This window comes from Anomaloglossus baeobatrachus, chromosome 9, assembly GCF_048569485.1.
Source record: "Anomaloglossus baeobatrachus isolate aAnoBae1 chromosome 9, aAnoBae1.hap1, whole genome shotgun sequence".
Taxonomy (NCBI): Eukaryota; Metazoa; Chordata; class Amphibia; order Anura; family Aromobatidae; genus Anomaloglossus; species Anomaloglossus baeobatrachus.
This window is the reverse complement of record NC_134361.1, coordinates 40,448-47,500: the sequence shown is the minus strand read 5'-3', so window position 1 is coordinate 47,500 and position 7,053 is coordinate 40,448. Positions and strand designations below refer to the sequence as shown.

General features: G+C 44.9%; 1 protein-coding gene across 3 annotated transcripts in view; it reads right to left on the bottom strand.

Annotated features, from left to right (window-relative positions):
* The window catches only part of SYTL4 (synaptotagmin like 4), a 285,835-nt gene extending 279,579 nt beyond the window's left edge, over positions 1 to 6,256 (bottom strand). For 2 of the 3 annotated variants that reach the window (XM_075323037.1, XM_075323040.1), the window contains exon 1: positions 6,169 to 6,256. The gene's annotated coding sequence lies outside the window, so the exon portion shown is untranslated. The remainder of the gene's footprint in view (positions 1 to 6,168) is intronic. The other variant, XM_075323038.1, reaches the window with a different exon arrangement.
* Positions 6,257 to 7,053: the final 797 nt, after the last annotated feature.

Sequence of the window (7,053 nt, the reverse complement as noted above, 5' to 3'; positions counted from 1 at the left end):
TTTGACCTCCTAAAATGTGGAGTGTTTGTAAAGAAATGTGACAATTCCTACAATTTCTATCAGATATTTTTGTTCAAAGCTTCAAATTAAACGTTACAATCTGCACTTGAATTCTGTTGTAGAGGTTTCATTTCAAATCCAATGTGGTGGCATGCAGAGCCCAACTCGCGAAAATTGTGTCACTGTCCAAATATTTCTGGACCTAACTGTATTATACAGAGGCAGCATATGTGAGATATCATGCAGAGGGGCAGTGCGTGTGGGGGTTATTATACAGAGGAGCAGTGTGTGAGAGGATATTATACAAAGCGCCAATGTGTGTGGGAGAGATAGTATACAGAGGGGCAGTGGGTGTGGGGGATATGGGGTGAGACTGTGGAATATTTGAGGGGTAGAGGCGGAGCTGGGGTGAAGCCTAGACAAAGTCTCAAACATTTTGCCAACATGGGGGCCGGAAATTTTTAGTGGCGACCCTGCACACAAGTGATAGATATAAGCCACGTGGCTTACAAATATTTACTAATCTTAAATCATATTCACACGTCCATTTTCTTCATGCACGAGAAAACACTGGAATCATTTTCATCCGGGTTTGGTCCAAGAGTGTGTTTTACCCTATCAGTGATTTTCTTGTAATCCGATAAAATTTTTATATATATATATATATATATATATATATATATATATATATATATATATATATATATATATATATATATATATATATATATATATATATATAATTATAATTTTATTTTTTCATTGCTTCTCATACAAGGGCACTGTCAAAGCATGATATACAATTAGTAAAATTCAACAGTGATTGTAAAAAGAGAGAAAACAGATATCCCAAACCTGGGACATCTACAACATCCATGTAATAGGGCAATCCTATGTATTCAAAAGTAATCCTCACACATGATTACAGCATAAACACAGAGAGGTCACATTATTTAAATGATCCCACCAAACCGGATCCAAACCCATAACCTGTGAGATAACATAGAATCATTCCTTACCCATACTAAAGTGCAAGTGCTGGAGTGGATGTCCTGTGGGAAGGGGGAAGCCCTGACGCGTTTCGCTTAGGTTGCTTCCTCGGAGGGCAGTATATGGCCATGTACTGAGATCACCGATATATATATGTCAGATGATTCAATAATTACCGCCTTATGCGCCGCATGCGCTGTGTCAATGTCCCCGGCCCGTTCATCACTTCACTAGTGAATTGATGTGAGGCCTATGTCCTTTAGATTTAGTGACTGTATTCCCAAAGGTTTCACTTTGCATAACATCATGGACAACCAGATCCATCTAGATAATGAGAGCACTAAATCTATCACATGAGGTCTTTCCAAGGAGAATGCACTGGATCCACAGCTTAAGCTGGGTTCACACATAGCGACAGCGACAACGGCGTCGCTGTTACGTCACCATTTTCTGTGACGTAACAGCGACCTTGTAAGTCGCTGTTATGATCGCTGCTTAGCTGTCAAATACAGCAGAAGCAGCAGCGATCATAACGATACGTGTTGCTGTGCTACATGTGCAGAGACCAGGAAGCCGCGCACACTGCTTAGCACTGGCTCCCTGCTCTCCTAGCTACAGTACACATCAGGTTAATTACCAGATGTGTACTGCAGCTACATGTGCACAGAGCAGGAACCGGCACTGACAGCGAGAGCGGCAGACGCTGGTAACGAAGGTAAATATCGGGTAACCAGGGAAAGGGCTTCCCTTGGTTACCCGATGTTTACCCTGGTTACAGCTTACCGCAGCTGCCAGATGCCGACTCCTGCTCCCTGCTCGCTTCGTTTCGTCGCTCTCTTGCTGTCACACACAGCGATGTGTGCGTCACAGCGGGAGAGCGACGACCAAAAAATGAAGCTGGACATTCAGCAACGACCGGCGACCTCACAGTAGGGGCCAGGTTGTTGCTGGATGTCACACACAGCGACAGTGACGGGACATCGCTGCAACGTCACAGAAAATGGTGACGTAGCAGCGATGTCTTTGTCGTCGTCGCTGTGTGTAACACCACCCTAAGTAATCATCAATTAAGTTAGCAAAGATAACATAAAATTCAACAATGTAACCAGAGAATCCCGACTCAAAATGCAACCAGAGAATCCCGACACAAAATGCAACCAGAGTATCCCGACACCAAATGCAACCAGAGAATCCCGACACAAAATGCAACCAGAGTATCCCGACACAAAATGCAACCAGAGTATCCCGACACAAAATGCAACCAGAGTATCCCGACACAAAATGCAACCAGAGTATCCCGACACAAAATGCAACCAGAGTATCCCGACACAAAATGCAACCAGAGTATCCCGACACAAAATGCAACCAGAGTATCCCGACACAAAATGCAACCAGAGTATCCCGACACAAAATGCAACCAGAGTATCCCGACACACAATGCAACCAGAGTATCCCGACACACAATGCAACCAGAGTATCCCGACACACAATGCAACCAGAGTATCCCGACACACAATGCAACCAGAGTATCCCGACACACAATGCAACCAGAGTATCCCGACACACAATGCAACCAGAGTATCCCGACACACAATGCAACCAGAGTATCCCGACACAAAATGCAACCAGAGTATCCCGACACACAATGCAACCAGAGTATCCCGACACACAATGCAACCAGAGTATCCCGACACACAATGCAACCAGAGTATCCCGACACACAATGCAACCAGAGTATCCCGACACACAATGCAACCAGAGTATCCCGACACACAATGCAACCAGAGTATCCCGACACACAATGCAACCAGAGTATCCCGACACACAATGCAACCAGAGTATCCCGACACACAATGCAACCAGAGTATCCCGACACACAATGCAACCAGAGTATCCCGACACACAATGCAACCAGAGTATCCCGACACACAATGCAACCAGAGTATCCCGACACACAATGCAACCAGAGAATCCCGACACACAATGCAACCAGAGAATCCCGACACACAATGCAACCAGAGAATCCCGACACACAATGCAACCAGAGAATCCCGACACACAATGCAACCAGAGAATCCCGACACACAATGCAACCAGAGAATCCCGACACACAATGCAACCAGAGAATCCCGACTCAAAATGCAACCAGAGAATCCCGACTCAAAATGCAACCAGAGAATCCCGACTCAAAATGCAACCAGAGAATCCCGACTCAAAATGCAACCAGAGAATCCCGACTCAAAATGCAACCAGAGAATCCCGACTCAAAATGCAACCAGAGAATCCCGACTCAAAATGCAACCAGAGAATCCCGACACACAATGCAACCAGAGAATCCCGACACACAATGCAACAATATAACCAGAGAATTCTGACACAAAATGCAACCAGAGTATCCCGACACAAAATGCAACCAGAGAATCCCGACACAAGATGCAACCAGAGAATCCCGACACACAATGCAACCAGAGAATCCCGACACAAAATGCAACAATATAACCAGAGAATTCTGACACAAAATGCAACCAGAGAATCCCGACACAAAATGCAACCAGAGAATCCCGACACAAGATGCAACCAGAGAATCCCGACACAAGATGCAACCAGAGAATCCCGACACAAGATGCAACCAGAGAATCCCGACACAAGATGCAACCAGAGAATCCCGACACAAGATGCAACCAGAGAATCCCGACACAAGATGCAACCAGAGAATCCCGACACAAGATGCAACCAGAGAATCCCGACACAAAATGCAACCAGAGAATGCCAACACAAAATGCAAAAATGTAACCAGAGAATCCCGATACAAAATACAACAATGTAGCCAGAGAATCCGGACACAAAATGCAACCAGAGAATCCCGAGACAAAATGCAATAATGTAACCAGAGAATGCCGACACAAAATACAACAATCTAGCCAGAGAATCTCGACACAAAATGCAACCACAGAATCCCGACACAAAATGCAACAATGTAGCCAGAGAATCCCAAGACAAAATGTAACCAGAGAATCCCGACACAAAATGCAACCAGAGAATGCCGACACAAAATGCAAAAATGTAACCAGAGAATCCCGACACAAAATGCAACAATGTAACCAGAGAATGCCGACACAAAATACAACCAGAGAATCCCGACACAAAATGCAACAATGTAACCAGAGAATGCCGACACAAAATGCAACCAGAGAATCCCGACACAAAATGCAACCAGAGAATCCAACACAAAATGCAACAATGTAACCAGAGAATCCTGACACAAAATGCAACCAGAGAATCCCGACACAAAAGCAACAATGTAACCAGAGAATCCCGACACAAAATGTAACCAGAGAATGCCGACACAAAATGCAACCAGAGAATCCAACAAAAAATGCAACAATGTAACCAGAGAATCCCGACACAAAATGCAACCAGAGAATCCCGACACAAAAGCAACAATGTAACCAGAGAATCCCGACACAAAATGTAACCAGAGAATGCCGACACAAAATGCAGCCAGAGAATCCCAAGACAAAATGTAACCAGAGAATCCCGACACAAAATGCAACAATGTAACCAGAGAATGCCGACACAATGTAACCAGATAATCTCGACACCAAATGCAACAATGTAACCAGAGAATGCCGACACAAAATACAACAATGTAACCAGAGAATCCCGACACACAAAATGCAACCAGAGAATCCCGACACACAAAATGTAACCAGAGAATCCCGACACAAAATGCAACCAGAGAATCCCGACACAAAATGTAACCAGAGAATCCCGACACAAAATGTAACCAGAGAATCCCGACACAAAATGTAACCAGAGAATCCCGACACAAAATGCAACCAGATAATCCCGACACAAAATGCAACAATGTAGCCAGAGAATCTCGAGACAAAATGTAACCAGAGAATGTCGACATAAAATGCAACAATGCAACCAGAGAATCCCGACACAAAATGTAACCAGAGAATCCCGACACAAAATGCAACCAGAGAATCCCGACACAAAATGCAACAATGTAACCAGAGAATGCCGACACAAAATACAACAATGTAACCAGAGAATCCCGACGCAACAATGCAACCAGAGAATCCCGACACAAAATGCAACCAGAGAATCCCGACACAAAATGCAACCAGAGAATCCCGACACAAAATGCAACAATGTAACCAGAGAATGCCGACACAAAAAGCAACAATGTAACCAGAGAATCCCGACCCAAAATGCAACCAGAGAATTCCGACCCAAAATGCAACCAGAGAATCCCGACCCAAAATGCAACCAGAGAATCCCGACACAAAATGCAACCAGAGAATCCCGACACAAAATGCAACAATGTAACCAGAGAATGCCGACACAAAAAGCAACAATGTAACCAGAGAATCCCGACCCAAAATGCAACCAGAGAATCCCGACCCAAAATGCAACCAGAGAATCCCGACCCAAAATGCAACCAGAGAATCCCGACCCAAAATGCAACCAGAGAATTCCGACCCAAAATGCAACCAGAGAATCCCGACCCAAAATGCAACCAGAGAATCCCGACACAAAATGCAACCAGAGAATCCCGACACAAAATGCAACAATGTAACCAGAGAATGCCGACACAAAAAGCAACAATGTAACCAGAGAATCCCGACCCAAAATGCAACCAGAGAATCCCGACCCAAAATGCAACCAGAGAATCCCGACCCAAAATGCAACCAGAGAATCCCGACCCAAAATGCAACCAGAGAATCCGACGCAAAATGCAACAATGTAACCAGAGAATGCCGAAACAAAATGCAGCCAGAGAATCCCAAGACAAAATGCAATCAGAGAATCCCGACACAAAATGCAACAATGCAATCAGAGAATCCCGACACAAAATGCAGCCAGAGAATCCCGACACAAAATGCAAAAATGTAACCAGAGAATGCCGAAACAAAATGCAACAATGTAACCAGAGAATCCTGACACAAAATGCAGCCAGAGAATCCCGACACAAAATGTAACCAGAGAATCCCGACACAAAATGCAACAATGTATCTGAGGCCACAACACCACCCTGTGGCTATGCAGCCATTTGTCCTGCTCAGAGCCAGCACAGGCTTTTCCATAAGCAGGAAGCAGGTAGTGGCGCTTATATTTTCCTCCTTGTTTCGCAATCCCAAACCCCAGCTGTGACAGGTGAGGACTTACCTACTTTTTGGGAGAAGGAGAGATCCAGGCTCCTCACTGCACAATGCAGGAACCAGCAGAAAGTTTCTCAGGAGCAGCTGCACCAGGACTGAGGGAGAGGCTGCCAGTCTTAAAGGGACCACACTCCAATTTCTCTCTACTAAGCTCTCACAAGTGTCCTATTACAAGCAAGAAAGACGCAATGAAAATCCCACACCAGGCGTGACACTGGAGCAGAGGCGGCGATTCAGAGCGAATACCTTCTGTCAGAACTATCCAGAACATGGGGACAGGGAGAGTAGAATACAATGTGCTATACTGGAAAATAGAACAATGAAATGTTTGTGAGGAAATCTTTCCGGTAATAATGAGGACGTGGATCTCTGCAGTCGGAGTGGAGTTTTCGCGTTGCATTCTCAGGCTGGATCGAAGCGATCTGTGCAGCGCTTGTAGTCGGTTGGTCACAATGATTTTCCTTCAGGGTATTGGAGTAAAAAGACTTCAGTGAATCTCACCTGAGCTCGATAGAAACTGAGGTGTCGTGCAGACTTCACTTCTGCAATCTGTCAATGTCTGGTGTGGATTTTCATTGTATATTGCAAAAAATGTATGGCCCAGTGACGTTGCTCGTAATCCAGATGGGGGCAGCACGCTGGCCTCCTCTATCAAAGTGAAGCTCCCACTGGGGGCCAGGACCCAAAGAGGTGTAGAGGGTGTCCTATAAAATGACTGCTATGTACACAAAGACTGCAGTAAATATGGGGCATCCCTCATTATTAGAGGACAATACATGGGTTATAGAGATGAGCAATGTTCAAATCGAACCGTTCGCCAATTTAAAATTTGAGTGATTTTGGGCGGTGTCCGAGTCGTTCAAACTCGAACGATTTGCTTCATGTTCGACCG